General features: G+C 35.7%; 1 long non-coding RNA gene across 3 annotated transcripts in view; it reads left to right on the plus strand.

Moving 5' to 3' along the window:
• The window catches only part of LOC119876076, a 46,768-nt gene extending 30,352 nt beyond the window's left edge, over positions 1-16,416 (plus strand). For 2 of the 3 annotated variants that reach the window (XR_005355845.1, XR_005355846.1), the window contains exons 2-3: positions 13,542-13,636; positions 16,283-16,416. This is a non-coding gene — a long non-coding RNA (uncharacterized LOC119876076). Of the gene's footprint in view, positions 1-4,722; positions 4,857-13,541; positions 13,637-16,282 lie in introns of all 3 variants that reach the window. The other variant, XR_005355844.1, reaches the window with a different exon arrangement.
• The last annotated feature ends 6,776 nt before the right edge of the window (positions 16,417-23,192 follow it).

The following is a 23,192-nucleotide window of genomic DNA, read 5'->3' on the forward strand; positions in this document are numbered from 1 at the left end:
TGCAGCCCTTAGGGAGCTCGGCGCACTCTACCGGGGCGCAGGTGTCTGTTAGTGTCCCAGGGAGCCTGAGGACACCCCCGCCCTCCTGGGGTCCTCCTCTAACTCCCCACGGGTGCCTTTCCGCCCGGGAAGGTCGGTGCAGCTCCTGCTTCTCCCGGACGGAGCTCTCCTGTCCTGGGGACACTCACCCCGGCCTTAGCCCGGCTCCTCGCGGGCCCCTCCCCCTTGGAGGCCTTTGTTTCTTTATTTCTTTTTCCCCCGTCTTCCTACCTTGATAGAAGCGCGAACTCTTCTCACTGTAGCATTCCAGCTGTTCTCTCTTTAAATCTCAGGCCGAATTCGTAGATTTTCAGGATAATTTGAAGGTCATCTAGGTAATTTGGTGGGGACAGGTGATTTGGGGACCCTACTCTTCCGCCATCTTGCCCCTCCCCCTACTTGTGGTTCTTCCAAGTCTCTCTTGTCGTTATCTTGAAGTTTCGTATCATTTTGTTCTGAAAATATGCATGGCATGATCTGTCTTTTTGTACTGGTTGAGTCATTATTTGTGACCCAGTATGTAATCTACCAGGAGAATATACCAAGTGCATTTGAAAAAAAAATGTATATTGTTACTTTAGGATGAAAGCCTCTGAATATATCTGTTAAATCCATCTTCTGTTTGCATCATCTGTCCATTGCTGTGAGTGGGGTGTTAAAGTCCCCTGCTATTATTGTATTGTTATCAATGAGTTCCTTTAAGTTAGTTTTTTTGATGAATATGTTTGGCTACTCCCACAATATTTACAAGTGTTAGATCTTCTTGACAGATAGACTTCTATCATGATATAGTGTCCTTCTTTATCTCATTACAGTCTTTGGTTTAAAATCTAGTTTGTCTAATATAAATATTGCTACTCCACCTTCCTTTTGATTCCACTAGCATGATAAATGATTCTCTACCCCCTCGTTTTCAATCTGGAGGTGTCTTTGTGTCTAAAATGAATTTCTTGTGAGCTACATATCCATTCTGATACCCTGTGTCTTTTGATTGAAGCACTGAGTCCATTTACATTCAGAGTAATTATTGAAAGATGTGAAATTAGCGGCATTATTTACCGGTAAAGTCGCTGTTGCTGTATGTTGTTTCTGTTCCTTTCTAGTCTTCTTTACTTTTGGTCTCTCCTGCTCCAAGGGTCTCCTTTAATATTTCTTGCAGAGCTGGGCTAGTGTTCATGAACTCTGTTAGTTTTTGCTTGTCTTAGAAGCTCTTTTTCCTTCTATTCTGAATGGCAGCCTTGCTGGATAGAGTATTCTTGGCTTCATATTTTTCCCGTTTAGTATGTTGAATATATCATGCCACTTTCTTTTGGCCTGCCAAGTTTTTGTGGACAGGTGTGCTCTTAACTTTATGTGTTCTCCTTTGTAGGCTAAGGACCTTTTCCCCTAGCTGCTTTAAGAATTCTCTCTTTATCTTTGTATTTTGCAGGTTTCACTATGATATGCCAATAGGCATTGACTTTTTTTTTTTTTTTTTTTTTTGGAAAAAATTCTTTCTGCCTCTTGGACTTGAATTCCTGTTTTCCTTCTCCAGATTCGGAGAAGTTCTCAGCTATAATTTGTTCAAATAAACCTTCTGCCCGTTTTTCTTGCTCTTCTTCTGGGACTCCTGTGATATGATATGATCCACTTTAATGAATTGCTGAGTGCCCTACATCTGTATTTGTGATCTAACAGTTTTCTTTCCATCTTCTTTTCTGGTTCATTATTTTCCATAATTTTATCTTCTTTACTGCCTATTCTCTCTTCTGCTTCTTCGGTCCTCAATGTGATTATATCCAATCTGTTTTACATCTCAGTTGTAGCATTTTTTACTTTGGCTATTTTTTAGGTCTTTTATCTCTGCAGTAAGGGCTTCTCTGGTGTCTTCTGTGCTTTTTTTTCAGGTCCAGCTAATATTCTTATGACTGTTTTTATAAATTCTTCTTCAGATATATTGCTTCTATTGTTTTGCACAAGTCCCTGGCTTTGATATCCTCCTGACCTTTCTTTTGAGAAGGATTCCTCTGTCTTGTCATTTTGGCTAAGTTTCTGTCTTTCATGTGTTGTGGAAGCCTGTTATGTTTCCTGCACCGATATTTAAAAGAAGTCATACACTCTCCACAGCCTGGAGCTTCAGGAAGTGTTTGTGGTGCTGTTGTATTTTGGCTGCTCTTTCCCACATGTCAGTCCTCCACAGAGTTCCTCCTTGCTGGTAGTGGGAAGTGTTTGGACCTTTATCTAGGTGTGCTTTGATCTGTTTGTGAAAACAGGCCTGCGAGGTGAGGGAGGAAAGCCTGATCCAAAAATAAAAGCGTAAAGGGAAAGGTACAAACAAAAAAACAGACAATCAAAAAACTGTAAGCCTGATTCCAACAAAATATAAAGAAAGAAAAAAGAAAAACAGAAGCTCGATCAAAAAGAGAGACAGAGAAAAGAAAATTAGAAACATACTAACAAAACACTGTAAGCCTGATTCCAAAGGAACAAAAAGGAATGGGGGGAAAAAATACAGCCTGGTCCTATTTCCACCAGAATTGAAGGGGACATTTTGAAGCACTGTATGATCAGTAGATTTGCTGATCTTCTGAGGAAGAGGCCTGCTGTGCTGGCCCAGAGTCAGTCCTGTCCTAGTAAAAATGCATTTGCCAAGCACAGGAAGTGCAGTGTTTGATGTAAGTGGCTTCCACTGATGGCCTCTGTGTTGCTCTCCAATGTCCCACCTTGTTAGTAGTGAGGGTAAAATGGCAACATACCACCCTCTTATCCCAGGACAGGGGTGAGAGGATCTCACACCTGCCCCATTGTTCAGGAAACCTTCACAGAAAAGTGACGGTTCTTCGATGCCACAAGTCTCCTGGGTTCTATCTTTGACACAACTGGGATTCAAAACTCCAGATCTTAATGGAGTTGGCACAGCTAGGATCTGCTTCCTCCTCAGGATTAGAGCCTTGCTTTGCTGTGATTAGTGACCTTTGTCCCAGAAAAACAGTCCCACGCCTCCTCAATGCCCAGAATCTATGGTGTAGCACCAGGAAAAGCAGTATCCTGATTACCCACCTTCTTGCATGCTTTTGTCCCCTGCCAATGAAAGGCCATATACTGGTGCCTGCAGGGTCTTTTGTACTTACAGGAGCAATATACCCTTTTCCAAGTGTACTCCAGGAAGGGGAACGATCCCTCCCAGTGCAACTCCAGGAGATCCCTACACCATTTCATGTGTATTCCCAGACCAGAGCCCTCCTTGCTCCTCAGAAGTGTGAACCAAAGCTCCAGTAAAAGTTGCACACTTCTAAAACCTCAGAGATTGAGCTCCATACACACTGTTTGCAAAAAAAAAAAATCCTGCAACACTCAGTTCCTCTGGCTCCCCAGTCTATGGCCAGAGAGGTTTTCTTCTTGTGTGAACCGATGCCACACTCTGTCAAACCCTCTCTCTTTCTCTTCCCAGGAAAGAGTTCATTCCCCTCTGCCACATGCAGTTTTTCTCTCCCTCAATTCACTTCCACACACCTCACACCTGCCACATTATCTCTCTCCAACCATGGTGATCCTTCTTCCTTCTCAGATCAATTTCCTGGGTGTTCCAAGAGATCTGACCTCAATGCAGCTGTGTTCAAGAGACGAGGAAAGATCAGGGTCCTCCTGCTTCTCCACCATCTTAACTTCTATGGATAGCATTTTAGAATGTCACGGAATCTAGCCTTTTCATATTATGGATGAAAAAACTGAATTAGCCAAGCGTCTTACTAACTAAACAGACTTAAAAGCAAAATATTTCTACAATATTTCATTGTCGTTTCTACTACACCCAAACATGTCTGTATCCCAAGAATTATCTGGGACAACATCATACATATTTTGATTCTGACCCCTCCCCAAATGTAAATACTAGATTGTTAGATTTATTTAAAGCTCTTGAGTTTAAAGATTTTATTAAATAAACTAATTTTACTTATACTGTCATTGTTTGCTTCCTTATCAAAGCAAGAGTTTGAGGGATCCCTGGGTGGCGCAGCAGTTTGGCGCCTGCCTTTGGCCCAGGGCACTATCCTGGAGACCCGGGATTAAATCCCACGTCGGGCTCCCAGTGCATGGAGCCTGCTTCTCCCTCTGCCTGTGTCTCTGACTCTCTCTCTCTCTCTCTCTCTCTCTCTGTGTGACTATCATAAATAAATAAAAATTATAAAAAAAAAGCAAAACAAAACAAGAGTTTGAGTCATTTTGCTACCATTTTTGCAAGTGTGGGTTTTTATGTTTAAATCATTTCATGTTATGTTGAGAGCACTCTGAAGTAAATAAATAAAGTAATACTCTTTAAATATTACTCAACATAGTGGAAAATAAGGAGGATGTTAAAGTATGCTAATCAATTACATAACAAGTAGAATAGATTTTTTTCTGTGTTATCAAATTGGTTTTGAATTATATTTGGTTGCTATGTAAAGATATATTCAAGATGTTTAAAGCATTATTAATATTAATATTTGTCTTCATTTTATATGATACATGAACATTATGGAAGAATTCACTGTACATACTTAAATAAACATACTGTGTTCATTTTTGGTAACAAGGTAAGAATTATAGTGGCACAGCATATTTGATAACTAATATAAAATAATAGGTACAGAGTTACAGATTTAATCATAAGAATCTTAAGAATAATCTGTTTAAGCCTTCCTCCATTCACCCACCTCCCAGTTTCAGATGTAAAATAAACAAGGCCATCGCCATGCAGAATGTTTAGTAGGAGACATTTCCACTATCATGTACCTGCTGATGACTAGGCTGGAATTAGGCCTCTTTACCCTGTTACTTCCTTCTCACCAAAACAGGTAATTTTTACCTTTGTTCAGATAATAGAGCAAGGAAAACGCAGAACAAAAAGTGAAATATGCCATGACTTTTCTAAAATTCCTAATAAGGAAAGAAAATTACTAAGACATCGTGGTCAAAGAATCCGCTTATTCAGCAAAACAGAAAGAAGCATCAGCAGATAAGTTTCAGGAGACATTAAAGCCTAATAGATATTTAGGTATTTAAATGACAAGGAAAAATATTTTATCATTTCAAGAAGAAATAATAGAATTGACAAGAGAAATCTCAGTCATTATGAAAGTCCTATTTCATGACTATCTACTCACAAAGCCTGAACATATATTAAAGCAAATTTGGTCATTTTGTATATTCTTGGTCCTGCCTAATGCTTTCCAGCATTACCATGTCTGATAGTAACAAGCAGCATCTTAAAGAATTATAATTTCTCTATCTTGATCACATTCATATTCTTTGACAATATGTGTTTCTCTCAGTGAAATTGTTAAGGCCCTGGTACTTTGTAGAAGTCTTCAGTCACATACATACATTAATACTATGCTTATATGAGCATAATTAAAAATCAACCTATATGCTATTCAACATCTGAAACAAAATTAAGTAAACTGATGTTCATATTCATAATTCTGTCATTTATGTCATTTAAAAATGAATATTTTGAAAAAACATTGACTTTCACATGATAATGTGATAATATATTCTTTTTTCTCTTTTTTTAAGTAATACAGCAACTATTTCTCATAGGTTTACGAGCATTTTTTAAAAAGCTAAAGAAATTTAATAGTTTCATTCATGCTCTCTTTTTTATATAGTTTATCATTTTAAAAATATGAGTTTTACTTTCTTTAAAGGTCTAATTTGGCTATTTTAATAGTTTTTGTATCAGATTCAACTTATTTCTGCATCAGTAATCTCGCTTATTTCCATATTCTGAAAAATATAAAGTGATATACTTCATATCTTAAAATGGAAATAAGGAAATGGATTTTTGGTAAATGGTTTTTTATTTTAGCATGTGTTTTTCTAGCTTTATATTAATAATCACCAAAAAATGTAGTTTAATATATGAATACATTATCTGTCATATGTCTCACATGCCTCTTGACAAATGTGATGGGAAAGCTGTTACTTCTACTTATATTCTGGGTCTATTTTAGCAAGAAATTCAATTTTAAAAGTCCAATACAGAAATCTTTCAGCCTTGTGTTAAAAGTTAAAGCCTTGAATTCTATTTAGAACCTTCTAACATTAATTAGTTGTGTGACTTGTGGTATTTATATCTTGCGTATGCTATAGCCATCCATGAGTAAATTTTCCAGATGGTGGAAGGAATCATTTTGACTTATTCCCCGTTTGAGCTGTCATAACTTGTTCTACTCTGTAATTCAGAAATTACTGATTTATTTTTGTTATTGAACTCAAGAGTTCCAGGTTATAGATCTAAATATTCAGCCATTTTACTTAATTTTTTTTCCATCTATGGAGTGACATTCATCAAATCCTAAATTGTTACTTTAATTTTTCATGACCAAATGTTTCAGTGTTTACTACTATAACCATTAAGTGGGTCCTGGAAGTGCAAAAAACCAGTCTGTTCTTTTAGGAGTTACACATTTTTTTTTTACTCTCTTGTCCACCTACTAAGCACAGTATACCACTGTCCTAAGTACACATTGTGATAAGGGGGATATATAGAAATAATGTATTCTGTTATAGTTGTTTACTCTTTTATAGTATTTCCCAAATTCTTTTCCCATTTAATCTTCATAATGACCCTTTGCAGTAGCCAAATTATGTTCCTTTTGATCATTGTACAGATAAAGACAATTCAGAGATAATGAGTTTCCCGAAAACTAGATCATTCAGTAAGTGGTATGGGACAACTGGATATATCCATCTCTGTAAAAGTGCAGTAGGATCATAACTCACAGCTTAAGTCAGAATAAACTCTAGATGAATCAAAGACCTAAAAGCAACAATAATGTCCCCAAGTACTGTGAATTTCAAAGGCCTTATTAACTTAAAAGGAAAACCTAGATGCTACAAAGAAAAGTATTAATAAATCACAGACAAAAGAACAATTTTCTTAATGTAGAATACACTCTTGTAAATTGGCAGGAAAAAGACCAACATTTTAATAAGAAAACTAAAAATTAAGACTACGGTGAAATACCATTTTCACTTATCAGTGTGGCAACAATCAGAGTATTTGGTGATTCACTTATTGGTGCAACCTCTCTAGTGAAGATGCTCAAAGTATAGTCTAAAGTATAGACCTGGGATTAGGAGTGGAGGGAGGCTTCCTGCAACTCTTTCAGGGTGTCCATAAGGCCAAAACTATCTGCATAGTAGTATTAAGATGCAATTGGCCTTTTTCACAGTGTTGACATTAGCTCTGATAATGTAAAAGCAATAGTGAGTAAAGCTGCTTGCCATTTAGCACAAACCAAAGCAGTAGCACCACTTTTTATTAGCATGCAATGCATTACCATGCATTCTTCACCATTATACACTCACAGTGTTAAAGGAGAAATAAGAAAAACAGTTTGACTCAAGAATGTTTTCAATGAAGCAGTGAAAAATAATTTTATTAGATCTTGACTCAAGTACACACCCTTTTAATACTCTATGTCAGGAAATATGTGCATAAAACTGAGCATGATGGTTGTCTTGATGAAAAGCTCTAGGGTGATTATGTTGTAATCTGAACTAACCACTTTTTTTTTTTAGTGTTGTACCATTTTTTTACTTGAAAGAACAACTGAAACAGAAAACAGTCATTCTCACTTGGGGTTTAGTAGACATCTTCTCTAAAATGAACAAAACTGGGATCCCTGGGAGGCGCAGCGGTTTGGCGCCTGCCTTTGGCCCAGGGCGCAATCCTGGAGACCCGGGATCGAATCCCACGTCGGGCTCCCTGCATGGAGCCTGCTTCTCCCTCTGCCTATGTCTCTGCCTCTCTCTCTCTCTCTCTCTGTGACTAGCATAAATAAATAAAAATTAAAAAATTAAAAAAAAAATAAAATAAAATAAAATGAACAAAACTAACTTGTCCCTTCGAGATAACAACTAATGGGAAGGTGCCAATGATAAAATTTAATGTCTCAAGCAAAAATTGGGATTTTAGAAAACCATAACCTGCTACCATGAACTGACAGCTTCCCAATGCTTAAAAACCTTTTTGAAATAAGATAGGTGGTGATATTAACAAATGGGAATTTTTGATATTGTATAATGAATTATTTCAACACTTGGAATATCTACATAACTCAGTTTCATAACCACATAACCACTCAGTGGTTCAGTGAACCACTATCTTCTAAATGTTTGACATGTGGTTTTACAAAGTCATGCAATAGTAAAATCCATTCAAAATGCAAAGTAGACTACTAGATTTTATTTAACAGTAAGAAAACTTCATTGCTTGGCTCTGTATTCTTCATTGGACTAATCTTTAAGAAATTATCACTTGCTGAGTTTTTGTGGTAGTATGAAAGAAGTTCCAGAGTTATCTGAAGAAACTATTAAAATACTTCCTGCAACTATATATTTTCACATTTGTCATCCAAAACAACAGATTGAGTACAAAAGCAGCATGAAAATCCAACTTTTTTCTGTTCAGTCAGAGAATGCCACTCTTCTTGCAAAACATTTTTGCTTTGGAAAATAGTTATTTTTCATGAAAATGTGATTTTTACTGTATATAAATTTATGACTATATTTTTGACTTACTAAATATTTCTCAGTCTTAATTTCTGATATAAATACCTATCAGTATAACCCACATAAACAAAGCTTGTTGAGATCCTCAGTTTTTAAGACTATAGGGATTCTCAGAACCCCTGGCTGGCTCAGTAGAGCATGTGACTCTAGATCTCAGGGTTGTAAGTTCGAGCCCCATGTAGGGCATAGTGATTGCTTAAAAATTTAAAAATCTTTTAAAAAAAAACTATAAAGGACTTTTGAGACTAAAAAGTTTGAAAACTACTCTGTGGAGATTAAAATAAAAGCTTTAAGTTCATTATAACCATCAAAACCATAATTTCCATTTTAACAATTTATACTACAGATATCATCTCAAAAGATGACATAATACCTGTACAAAGTTACTCATTGTTGGATTGTTTGAATTATAAGAGATCAGAAACAACCCTGGTATTTGCACATCAATAGAGGATTGATTATATTGAGATATATCTTTGTAATGCTGTGTTACATATGAGGCATATACAAATCAACTGATGTGCAGTGATCTCAAAAATACATTAAATGAAAATTTCAAGGTGCCAAAGCGATATAACCATACTAACATTTGTGCACAATTATATATAGTTTATGTATATGCATAAATTATGTGTTGAACGATATATAAGAAACTGCTAGTGGCTGCTACTCTGGAGGGGAGCTAGCAACAAGAGTAGGAGGAAGACATTTCTAAAAAACTGAATACATCTTGAACAGTTATAAAAAATACTAAAAAAAATGCTGCACTTGTTCCCAAAAAGTCATAATATTTTTAAAATTATTTTTCAGTTTCTTTCTCAAAATTATATGACTAATTACTTATTCAGAGTTAAATCAGGTTAAAAACCCAAATATGTCTGATCCTTGTTCTACCTGCTTTCCATTATGCTAAAATCTCCACACACTCTCATGGAGTGGCAAGACATTCACAGAAAACAATTGTTTTCTGGAGTAGTAATTGTTTTGTTGCCATAATGAGTTGACTGCCCAAGAGACCTAATTTATACAAGATGACCTGGAGTCAGGCTGAATGGAACACAGCTCCTAAGGAAAGGATACAGACTTAGTCCTAAATGGGTAATGGAATTTGATTAGCAAGAGAAGTTTATTCTAAATGGAGGATCATGATCAGGACAGGAGTAAGGATCCATATATATCCCCCTGATGTTCCTGGGAGATCAGTATAAATACCTTAGGTCAGTGGTTCCTGTACCTTACCATGCATCCAGCCAGATACAGATTGCTGGGCCCTACTCTCAGATGTTCTCTTTCATTAGATCTCGACAGGGGCTTAAGTTCCCAAGGTGATGCTTAGGCTGTGGACTGGGACCACAATTTGAGAATCCCTGCATTAGAGAAATTGTTGTAGGAAGTTGGATAGGTAATATGTAATCTGGGGCCAGAACAGAGTTATAATTTGTTTAAATGATACCAAAGGTCAGTTAATTTCACGAAATTATGCATGTTTAAGAGGATAAGTAATATTTATGTGACTCCTTTTTTTTAAGACTTATTTATTTATTTTAGAGAGAGAATGCATGCATGAATGGGGGGAGGGGGAAAGAAAAGGGGAGAGAGAGAATCCATAGGCAGGCTCTCCACTAAGCCTGAATTGGGGCTTGATCCCAGGACCCTGATACCACAACCTGAGCTGAAATCAAGAGTTGGTTGCTTAACTGGCTGAGCCACCCAACCACTCCTATGTGATCCTTTGTTATATGTGTAGCTTCTTCTTTGCCCCTGCTTAATTAAAAACAAAAACCATTATATAAAAATTGATTATCCATTTTTATGAAAACAATAACTTAATTTCGGTGCCTTCTTGGTTTTAAGATTAAAATTTTTCAGAAAATTAGTTTGAATCATTAAATGTATTTCAATAAGTTCTTTATATGTTTTTAGGGAAGAGTTTCATCAGAAAATTGTAAGGTCAACATCAGATGAAAATTAGCATGTGTTCAGTGTGCATTGTAGTGATCAGCCATTCCAAAGGTCAATTTTTACACTGCAATTTCTAAAATAATTAGAATACCATTCCTTCTGTTACATTTTCTGTTGAGTCTTTGAGAAGTGATGTTAGCCTTCAAGAAAACTTGAAGTGCCCTGAAATCCTAAGGAGAAGAAGATACAAAGTTATTAATTCCTGGGACTTCTTTAAGGAATGTGTCCAAGTTCACAGACTGGTACCTCTGTCAGCATGACTTCTTCATAGTCTGCTCAAAGTCACATTATTTCAAAAAAAAAAAGTCACATTACTTCTTATAGAATATGCTTAAATGAATATTAGTTCTAGCCTTGGGCCTTTGGTTCATGTGAAATTTACTTTTCTGAAATTATTTTTTTCTAGGCATAAAAGTTTAAGTATTATTGAAGTATTTTTCAGAAGTAGAAGATTCATGCGGTCTTTAAAAAAAAAGATACAGAGATTATAAAAGACAGAGGCTATGAAAATATGCTAGATTCAAGGATGCTAAACATGCAATTCCTAACCCTAGATTGGATTCTGTGTTAGAGAGGCAAAAATGCTATGAAGAATATTGTTAGGTCAATGGATAAATTTGGAATTTAAATAGTACATTAGATAGAAGTATTTGTCTGAATTGCTGAACTGATGACCACTATGGTTAAGTAAAAGAATATCCCTATTCCTAGGAAACACACACTCAAGAATTTAGGGCTAAGGGGCCATGATCTATATAATTATGTACATGGTTCAGCAAAAACTTGATTTCATAAAGCACACAAATGATAAAACAAATGGGGTAAAATGTTAACAATAGGCACATCTGGTTAAACGGTGTTTACATACATTCTATGTACTACTTTTATTGAACATTTAAGTTTAAATTATTTTCAAATAATTTGTTTTAAAAAACCTGCAGAAAAGTGAAATCTGTGAAATTTAAATGTTAGTTGCCTTTAAGAAAGAAAATTTCCTTTGGGCATGAAGTTGGACTCTCAGAAAGCTTTTCTCTTGCTTCCTCTAAATATCAAAAAATAGCACTTAGAAGGGGCACAAGGAAGACATTCTCTGATAAAGATCTCCATTTCTATGACTATATCCGTAAAATACTGCTGATAATTTATACCAAAAGGCATGATTATAAATTATCACATGAGTTTGTTGTATGTTTATTAGATGGTTATTTGCTAAGTCATAGTTGAAATACTCGTAGGAAATAGGAAGCTACTGGGAAGAAAGAAACTAGAAGAAAATAAAAGTGTAAATCAGAATCTAATCTGAGTATTTTGCCATTGGGTAAAAATGAAGGGCAGAGACTTAGTAATGGTCTTCTAATTGGTCCTCCATTAATTTGCAATAAAATGGTTTGGCTTTTAATGAGGTCTATAATATTCCTAGAGCCTGCTTATAAATCACATTTTGCATTTAATTCATTCTTACTTGGCTAGCTCTTTTTTATTTATCTTTAACCATGATATATGTTTATGTCCTTGGAAACCCTTTTCCTTTCCAAGTATTCCTGCCTAGAGTTGCATGTTTCTCTCAGCTTCTCTCTCACTAATCCAAATGCATATATACTGTCAAATACAGATGTTCTCGATACTTTCCATTATTAATTCAACTATTTTATTTAATGTTTTACTCCTCTACTTAAGGGTTTATAATCACAAATTATATTAATCATAAGGATCATAAGTAATTAAACCATGAAATTAAATGAAAGAAATTTATTTTTCACTATGCTGTGCCTTTTATTTTTCCTTGCTGAGGTCAGCTTCCATTGGCTATGTTTTCAGCCCACTTAAAATTATTTTTTCCCTTTCGAATATATTACTGAAGACTTGATAGGTTTGTTAGAATTCTGTATTTTCTTAATATGTAAGCCTGCACATGGAAGAATATTTATTTATTGCTAATCCTTATTATTTCCTTCAAACTGTGAAGGCACTTACCTCAGACACACATTATATATTAAACCATAGCAAATAAATCAGCGACTAAAGCAGCACAGAATGTAAAATCTAAATGACTATTCCACTGTGCATGTCACTGTAGAGATTTAACTCTAGGACATCAAAATCCATAAACCCCATCAGATAAGAGGCAGTGGATAGGAGAGACCACTAGAGGAACAGATTCCACGTTCCTCAGTAACCTCACTTCTGAAGGTCTTTGCAAAGCATTGTGCAGCTTTTCTTTAAAAGTTTGTATTTATTTATTTGAGAGAGAAAAAGAATGTGTGCACATGTATGGGCACATGGGTGGGGAAGGGAAGGCAGAGGGACAAAGCAGACTCCATGTTGATGGCAGAGCCAGACTCAGGACTCCATCCCAAGACTCTGAGGTCATAACCAGAGCTGAAATCAGATATTTAACCGAGCCACCCAGGTACCCCCATTGTGCAGCTTTTTAAAAGCAGTCAGCTGGAAAGGACATCTGCATTCTTTTCATATGCCTTTTTACTGATAAAAAATTATTGGTGCTTAGAAGCCAGGATGCTGAGAGCTTTAGAACTCCTTCCTGAATTAAATCTCATACTATGTAAAAGATACTTAAAAGCATGTGTTTAAATAAATTAATTTGTAAAGACACATTTAAAATAAGATAAAATAATTGCTATTGACAAGCTTCTTTTTCTCCTGTGGCAGCAATGATAATTGTGTAAGTAAGTCAAAAGCCACATTGTTTAAAAATTGATGATTTTATCATTAAAGCCTGAAATGGGTTTTTTCTCCCAATATTGGGTAAATATTTAACTACAAAAAGTGAGCAATTTAAAATAAGACACAATCCAGGTAATAGGTGGCAAGGGCCAGAATAATTGTTTTAATTGAATCGCATTTATCACAAAGTCCTACGTCAATTTCTTCCATTCCTCCAGATTGATGCAGACTTTGAACAAATAGGAAATGTAATCTGCCATACAGGAACACTTTATTTGTAGCTGTTAATGGACTCTTGAAGTTTCTTTTGGCAGATGGAGATGGACACATGGATCACTTATTGCCAGGCTGTGAAGATAAAAACTGCCAGAAAAGCATCATTTACTTAGCAAGATCTGGAACAAAGCAGGTATATCAGCTTGTTTTTTAATGTCAATAGAGTTACCTTCTTGAAGAAAATCTTCAGAGATTAGAAAAATTATCTAAATCAGAACACAGAGAAACCCTATATAAATTATTGACTTCCTCATTTTAATGAAATGCATTTAAATCTTTTCATGTTTGTTTTTTGAGGGGAAGGCACTGTTATAATCATTTCTGGTGAAGAAGACCAATTCTTGGTCCCGTAATTAAATGATCCATTAGCATTTTATAGTCTAGGAATAAGGTAAAATGCACACTAACTATAATAAAAGGTTATGGAGAAGAACACAACAATTGTCGAAGCTAATCTTTATTTGTGCTATCTATATCTGTTTCATTCACTTATGCCAATGTTTTGCCTGTAGCTTGTAGGTAAACAATTTAGAATCCAATAGTCAAAGCAGATTATGTGGCAATGATAGGTTGTAATACTGAGAATTTTTCCATATTGATAGCACCAGACAGAGAAAGCCAGTATTATAGTACTAGAATTAATCAGTTCTGTTTTCTATCTTAGGGTAAGAAATGAGAAAATAACATACTGACTTTTATTGCCCTTATATAAGGAAACCACATTTATACTCAGACACTAAAGAAAAACTTCCATATCAACAGTCTAAAAACTTCCAATCAACACTCTAAAAACATTTAACTTCTATACTCATAAATTTTATTATCTTAAGCCTTTTTAAGTTTTGAATCACTGAAAACATGAGGTCAAGTAACACCTAATCATTGTTTCATGGATATAAGTAAACATAGTAATTATAGCCTGGCTTAAGTGACAGACTACTCTAAGAATATTTTCAAATTATCCTCATCTCTCTGGAAAAATAAATGTCACAGTTCTTTGGTGACTGTTAAGGATGTCATATGAATATAAAATCTTTTTACTTTTTAGACCTTAATACATTTACATTAATAAGAATACTTTATCCTCATTAATAAACTGTCAAGCTTTTCAGAAGTTTGTGATAACATTTTGCGAAACTTCCCATCTTCTTCCAAAACAAAACCAACTATTTTTTTCAAAGTTGGGTAAATCATTTTGATAATATATAATTCTTTTTGCTTTAAGAAAGATTGAAAAATTGATCTAAGATGTAAACAAGTTTTTTTAAAACAGCTTATTTACTATAAATGTGTCCTTATTAGCTATTTTTTCTCTTTTGCCTTGGCAAATTATGCTTTCTTTGGAAAACCTAGAAAATGTTTGGGATATCCTTTGTACTAAACCCTTTTTAAGAAGCCATTTTTAATGAAATTTGACTTGGAGCCATATAAGGTGTCACCTGCTTAAAAGAAAATAAACATATATAGGCACGTTTGGCCTGCTGTCATTTCAAGACAGCTGTACCTGTTTGAACATCTCTAAAGAGTGTTCCAGTATCCATACTCTTAACTAATTATGGGCATATTTATAATTTTAATGGTATGGTTTCCACTCCTCAGATTTTTAGTTTGCATTAGGTTATTAGAGTAAAGGTTAAGGCATTAAAAAGAGGAATGGATTTCCAAAAGCTCTTCTTGAAATCAACTTACTCTCTCTGTTTTCTTCATTACAATCAATATAAAAACAAAGAATTTACTAAAAGTAGATTACAGCTATGTTGATGACAAAGTTCATCCCCCTGGACAGGCAGAACTTTTTCAGGGCCCGTGTTGTTAGGAAAGCCTCAGAACTCTTGGCTCTGAAGATGATAACTAAAGTCATCATCACGTATAAAAGGCAAAAAGCAGGGGAACAAGGAAGACTCTGTCATCTTCTTTCTTCTTAAGCTGATCCTCCTGAAAGGACATCAGTATTAGATGATATTACAGTTTGTTCTAACTTAAAATACTCATTTGCAGAGTGCCGAGGTGGCTCAGTCAGTTAAGCATCCAACTGTGGGTTTTGGCTCAGGTCATGATCTCAGGGTTGTGACGTAGAGCTTCCAGTTGGGCTCCATTTTCAGAGGGAGTCTAATTGAGATTCTCTCTTTTCCCTCTTCCCCTCCCTCTTGCTTGCTCTCTTACTCCTTGTCTAAAATAAATAAATGAATCTTTAAAAACTAGTCACTTGAAATTACATTTCCACTCAACACAGGTTTAAAATGGGGGATTCAGGGATCCCTGGGTGGCACAGCGGTTTAGCGCCTGCCTTTGGCCCAGGGCGCGATCCTGGAGACCCGGGATCGAATCCCACGTCGGGCTCCCGGTGCATGGAGCCTGCTTCTCCCTCTGCCTGTGTCTCTGCCTCTCTCTCTCTCTCTCTCTCTCTCTCTCTGTGACTATCATAAATAAATAAAAATTTAAAAAAAAAATAAAATAAAATGGGGGATTCAACTATAGGAAGCAACATCAATTCAAAGCTAATATTTGTGATTTTGTGAAAAACTTCAAAGGCTCTATGTGCCAGTTCAAGGAAAAATGACTAGTGATGAAATCTAAAGGGGACTTTATTTTTCCAGAGTGTCAGTTATCTGTTAGTCAAAGTAAATTTTAATACCCTTTGTATATTGTAGAGATAAAGAAGTTTAAGTGAGATGATGCTTATCTTGAGAACTTTTAATGGATCATTTGTTTTGTAAATGGTGAAATTCTTTTTCCTAAAGTAACTATAAAATCTCCTTTTCTTCCTCTTATTCCATAGTGGATTCCAGTTCTCCAGGAGTTCAGCAACAAGGGCACACTCTGGGGCTTTGTGCCATTTGTGCATGAACAACGGCCAACTGAAATACCACTTCCAATTACTCTTCATATGGAGACTACAACATGGATGGCTATCCAGACGCTCTTGCCATACTGAAGAATACATCTGGAAGGTATGGAAATTAAGTCAAGTGAGAAATATTTCTAAAAATATCTTTGTTTTGATACTTTGTTAACTGAATAGCAACTAAATATGGTAGAGTACCTTAAATAAGGAAATTATGAGCTTATAATTCCTATTTCTTTACACTGTACTTGAACTTCTGGTGGCCTAGAATACCTAATTCTTTCCCGATTTATTTTCTATAGAATAGAAACAAACATCTAATCTAAAATACAAAGCTCATTTTTCATTCAACAAAACTTTATTTTTAAAAGGCCAAATTTGTTTCTTTTTAATGAGTGTAATTGAATCAATTCAATATGATAAATATTAACTGAGCCTTTTTTTTCTACAATTACACATGAGCCCTACAGGCAGAATGCTTTCATTCTGGAGACAGAGATAGGCTGGAAAGCAAATAACTGCAATATGGTATATTACATTCCATAATAGAGGCAGATACAGAGGACAGAGTGCTTTCCTCCTTATTTTTGGTGGGCTTTTTCCTAGAAATACTTGAAATTTTATTTCCTTCTTGGTTTAATTTCTGTATTTGAGTATAGTTGACACACAATGTTACATTAGTTTTAGATGTACACCTAGTGATTTGACAAGTTTAGTGTAACTACCATCTGTCACCATACAACACTATTATAATACCATTGACCAGTATTACTTAATACAGTGCCTTTAATTCTGTGACTTATTCTTTCCATGAAAGGAAGCCTCATATCTCTCACTCCCTTTCACCCCTAAGGCCAAAATTTTTTAAAACAAATGACCCAGTTACATTTGAGACGGAAAAGCGTCATGGTTAAGAGCTGAACCTAGGCTTCAATTTCAGTCCAGCCAATTACCACCTGTGTGACATTAGGCAGATTACCTAAATTCATCTGTAAGACAAGAATAACAATTGTATCTATGCCATGCAGTTGTAGGGAAGATTAAACGAGGTAAAAATAAGTGAAGCAATTAGTAAGTACCTAGCACATCCAGACTTTCAGTGAATATTGCCTTACTATTGCTTGTTTACAATTGCATTGAAAATTCAGACATAATTATTTGTCTTATTTGTACACATAAAATGTATATTTATTACATTACCAGTGATCTTTAGAGCTGCAGCTCCTTTTTTTCTCCTGAAAGTAGAGGAACCAGTAGATAAACCAATATAGTTAAATTTGTAATTAGCCTAAATCTTTGCAGATTCCATGAATATGACTCTTCCTTAATTTTAATACCTTTTTGTTTTCTTCCTATTGCAATTAATTGTATTTCTTGGCCCTTATTCTTTATCACCTCCTGCATCATATCTATCCACAACTTTCCTCTGTTCATCAATTCATTTGTTGACTCTGGAATTAGTGATAATTCAGCTTCACATTTCCTACCAGGCTTATGATGCAAAACAACTTCCCTGATTAAAAAAGAAAAAATCACATTTATTGTTTTTAACACTAAACAATAAAATCTAGAAATATGATTTTTAGAGAAAGATATATTATTAATGAGTGTTCCTAAATATTTGTAGAAAATTATAGACAGTCTGTACTTAAACTTTTCTTAGGATTTGATTTGAAATTACAATTGCTTTAAGTTATGTTTACAAAGCTTTTGTGGACATGATCATCCTGCTTCATAATACAAAGTACATACACTCAGAACCTATGTGTGGAAGCAATTTAATGTAAAAAAATCTCTGAACTGACTGTGATTATTATTCTTTTAAAGTACTATAATGGAATAGGGATCCCTGGGTAGCTCAGCAGTTTAGCGCCTGCATCCAGCCCAAGCCATGATCATGGAGTCCTGGGATCAAGTCCCATGTCAGGCTCCCTTGCATGAAGCCTGCTTCTCCCTGTCTGCATCTCTGCCTCTCTCTCTGTGTGTGTCTCTCATGGATAACAAAATCTTTAAAAGAAAAAAAAAGAAAAAGAAAAGGAAAGATATAGTGGCATATAACAACAAGAAATGTAAAATTGCTTTATTCTAGACATTAATTCTATTCAAAAGAGTAAGAAATTGCATCTCAGACTCATTCAGGTCTATGATTACTCATCCTTAGAAGACTAGCCAAACTATTTAATGTTTTGGTCATAAGGGTTTTTTGGTTTGTTTTTTTTTTTTATTTTTAAACTAATGAGTTACTTTTTGTTATTGTTTTTTAAAATTTTAAGTCCCACTATAGTTGACATACAGTGTTATATTCGTTTCACTATATCACAATATAGTGATTCAGTAATTCCATACATCATCCAATGCTCATCATAGGTACCCTCCTTAACCCCCTTCACCTATTTCACCCATCCTCCCACCTGCCTCCTCTCTGATAACCATCAGTTTGTTCTCTGTAATTAAGAGTCTTTTTCTTGGCCATATCTCTTCTCTCTGGTCTCTCTGTCTCTCTCCCGCATTTTCTTAGCTTATTTGTTTTGTTTCTTAAATGCCACATATGAGTGAAATTATACGGTATTTGTCTTTGTCTTATTTCACTTAGCATTATACTCTCTAGCTCCATACATAACATTGTAAATGGCAAGATTTCATTCTTTTTTATGGCTGAATAATATTCCACTGAGTATGTATTGTCATAAAGTTTTTATCAATATTTACTCTTTTAAACCATCAAATATTTAACTTACGTTCCTTTACCATTTAGCCATAATGTTGGTATCAACAGCTAATTCAGCAGGGAACAGTGTAACTACAGAAAAAAATAAGGTAAGAGGCAGTCAGTCATAGACACTTGAGCTTTTATAAAAGCAACTATTTAAAACCTGGATTTCTTTTTGGTTCTCATGGGGTAGATGAGAATTAAAGATTTTAGTGTGTCTCATTGTTCATTAAAATCACTAAATCAAAAAGAGTCCTATACTTGAAGATGTGGTGTCTAGGAGAATTTAGCATAATATATTCTTGAAACATAGAAGAAGGCAAAAAAGACATAGTGTGCATGATAATCCTCTCCTACATGAATTCATGATTGTCCAAAAAGCATTTTATAATTTTTTTATTCATGAGAGACACACAGAGAGAGAGAGAGAGAGAGGCAGAAACACAGGCAGAGAGAAGCAGGCTTCATGCAGGGAGCCCAACATGGGACTCGATCCTGGGTCTCCAGGATCTCACCCTGGGCTGAAGGCGGCGCTAAATTGCTGAGCCACCGGGGCTGCCCCATTTTATAATTTTTAACTGATTTCAAGATTGTTGTATTGCTGAGAATTAGTGCAAGGGTTGATGTTTCTAATTTGAAGGGTTGCTACCTAGAGAATTCTGTCTCCTTTTTTCCTGCAGGTTTTAAAAATGAGGTAGAGATTATGCATAAGAGTAAAATCCAAACATGTAATTCACAAAAAGAAATTCTGACTTGTTTTGCGTTTTTGTTTTCACAAGAGAGTTACGTGTTTGTTCTTTTATTTTATATTAAAAGGCCTAATTTATCCTAAGTTAACCTTTAAAATCATGATACATGAAAAATCTTTTTTTTTTTTTTTTTTTGAAAAATCTATTAATGACATTCAGTAGAGGCAGCCTTTTCTAACATCAGTCATTTTCCATATATGCCACCACTGACTGAAAACCTTATTTTTTGCTTGGCTATGCCAATGCTACTCAGTTGCCTTTAGTTTACTGTCATATTATATGGATAGTCATGTCTTAATTCTCTGAATTTTCATTTTATTGAGAAAAAAAGGAAAACTAAAATGACATTGTTGTCCTCTCTCTAGAGACAGAGGTGCAGTTGGGCACCATTTTTGCAACTTCCTCTACCTTGCTAATGTACTTACCTGGCCCTATATACAAAAATCTGGGTTATGTATGTCCCACCCTGAAACACTCCACAGCCGTAACTTGCTAGAGTGCCAGGCATGCCCCATCCTAGTAAACCCAACTGGTGGTCTTCCAGACTTGTAGGTATGCCCTAGCCTGACTTACCCCTGGGGGTAAGGCCATCCCACCAAAGTTGACAAGCAGTTGCCTCAGTCTACACTTTCACAGAGTCCCACCAAAGCCAGGGGATTTGTATATTTCAAATAAGTGATAACCCTTGAATACCTGGCTTTGGTGACCAGAGAGACTTACTTTCTGGGACTCATGGGACTAAAACAATGGGAGAGACAGTTTGTGTCAGACTACCACCCCTAAGGCACTGCACAGACAGCAGACTGAAACACACTACAGTCTTCCTATGGTTGCTTCTTCAAGACTAGAAGTAACCAGTTCTCCTAATACATAGAAACAAACACAGAGATTCCAGCAAATGAGGAAACAGAGGAATATATTCCAAATAGAAAAACAAGATAAAATCCCAGGGGAAAAAAAAAAGAAAAAACTTAATAAAATGAAATAAGTAATTTACCTGATACAGAATTCAAGATAATGGATACAAAGATTTTCACCAATCTTGGGAGAAGGATGGATGAAAACAAAGAGAGAGAAAATATGAGAAAATACCAAACAAATCAAAGAACTGAAGAATACAATACTAAACTGAAAAATAACACTAGAGGATTTCAACAGCAGAGTAGATGGAGCAAAAGAAAGGATCAGTGACCTGAAAGACAGGGGCAGTGGCACTCATCCATACAGACCAGCATAAAGGGGTGGGAGAAATGGGGTAGTAAAGAGAGATAGCATAAGGACCTATGTAACACCATCAAGTGTGCTAACATTTGCATTAAAAGGTCTCAGAAGGAAAAAAGAAAGAGAGGGAGGCCTGGGTGGCTCAGCAATTGAGCGTCTGCCTTTGGCTTAGGTTGTGATCATGGGGTCCTGGGATCAAGTACCACATTGGGCTTTGGCAGGGAGCTTGCTTCTCCCTCTTCCTATGTCTCTACCTCTCTCTGTTTCTCATGAATAAAAAATAAAATCTTAAAAAAAAAAAAAAGAAAGAAAGAAAGAAAAAGAGAGGAGGTGGCAGAAAACTTATTTGAAGAAATAATGGCTGGAAACTTCCCTAACATGGGGAGAGAAAACAGACTTCCAGATGCAAAAAGCCTGAAGAGTTCCAAATAGGATGATCACCAAAAAAATCTACTCCAAGAAACATTACAATTAAAATGGCAGAAGAGAAAATCTTAAAAGCAGCAAGAGAAAAACATCATTACATACAGGGGAACCTCCATAAGACTATGAGCAGATTTTTCAGCAGAAACTTTCCAGGCCAGAGAGAATGACATGATATATTCCAAGTGCCGAAGTTAGAAAGCCTGAGTGGCCCAGTGGTTGAGCATCTGCTTTCAGCTCAGGGTGTGATCCCAAACGTCCTGGGATTGAGTCTCATATCAGGCTTTTGTAGGGAGCCTGCTTCTCCCTCTGCCTATGTGTCTGCCTCTCGTTCTGTGTCCCTCATGAATAAATAAAATCTTTAAAAAAACGTGTTGGGACACCTAGGTGGCTCAGCAGTTGAGAGTCTTCTTTGGCTCAGCACCTGATACCGGATTCCTGGGATCAAGTCCCACATCGAGCTCCTTGCATGGAGCCTGTGTCCCCTCCCTCTGCCTGTGTCTCTGCCTCATTTTTTGTGTCTCTCATGAATAAATAGATAAAATATTTTAATAATTCATTAATTTTTTTTAAATGTTGAGGGCAAAAAATTTCCAAGCAAGGATACTCTATCTGGCAAAGTTATACTTCAAGTAGAAGGAATAAAGATTTTACCAGACAAGCAAAAACTAAAAGAGTTAACCACCATTAAATTGGCCTTATCAGAAATGTTAAAGGGACTTCTTTAAGCTGAAAAAAAGAGGGCACTGATTAATAATAAGAAAACATGAAAGAAAAGATCTCACTGAAAAGACATAGTAAAGGTAGTGGACTAATCAGTTTTAAAACTAACATGAAGGTAAGACAAAAGTAGTAAAAATAATTACAATAATCAATTAAGGGATATACAAAAACATGTAAAATGTGACACCAAAAACAGAGCATATATTTCAGAATTCAAACTTGCTGTCAACTGAAAATAGAGTGGTATATATACAAGCTAATATATGTCAGCCACATGTTAAACAAAAAGCAAAACCTTGAGTACATACACAAGATAATGAGAAAGGAATCTAAACATATTACTGTAGTCATCAAAACACAATAGGAGAAAGCAAGAGAAGAAGAAAAGTACAGAGTACAAAAGAGCTGTAAAAACAAAATGGCAGTAAGTACATATCTACCTATAATTGCTTTAAACATAAATGCAGTAAATTCTCCAATCAAAAGACACAGAATGGCTGAATGGATTTAAAAATACCCCTTCATATATGATATATGAGACTCACCTCAGATGTAAGGATACACATGGATTGAAAGTAAAGGGAAGGCAAAAGATGTTTCCTGCAAATGGAAACCATAAAACCAGAGGCAGCTACACATATAGCAAACAAAATAGGCTTCAAAGCAAAGACTGTGAGAAAGGACAGTATGGGCATGACAAGATGAGTGAGTCAATCCAAGAAGAAGATGCACCATTTGTAGACATTTATGCACCCAACATAGGAGCTACTAATATATAAAGTAAATACTAATAGTCCTAAAGGTAGAAACCAGCAGCAATACAATTATAGCAGGGGACTTTAATATCCCAGTAACATCAGTGCATAGAGCAGCCAGACAGAAAATCAATATGGAAATATCAGCTTTAAGATATTCTTCTAAAAGAGAAGTTTGTAGTTAGGCAAGACTACTTCAAAAACAAAACAAGGGCAGCCTGGGTGGCTCAGCGGTTTAACGCCGCCTTCGGTCCAGGGCCTGA

Source organism: Canis lupus, chromosome 2, assembly GCF_011100685.1.
Source record: "Canis lupus familiaris isolate Mischka breed German Shepherd chromosome 2, alternate assembly UU_Cfam_GSD_1.0, whole genome shotgun sequence".
Classification (NCBI taxonomy): domain Eukaryota; kingdom Metazoa; phylum Chordata; class Mammalia; order Carnivora; family Canidae; genus Canis; species Canis lupus.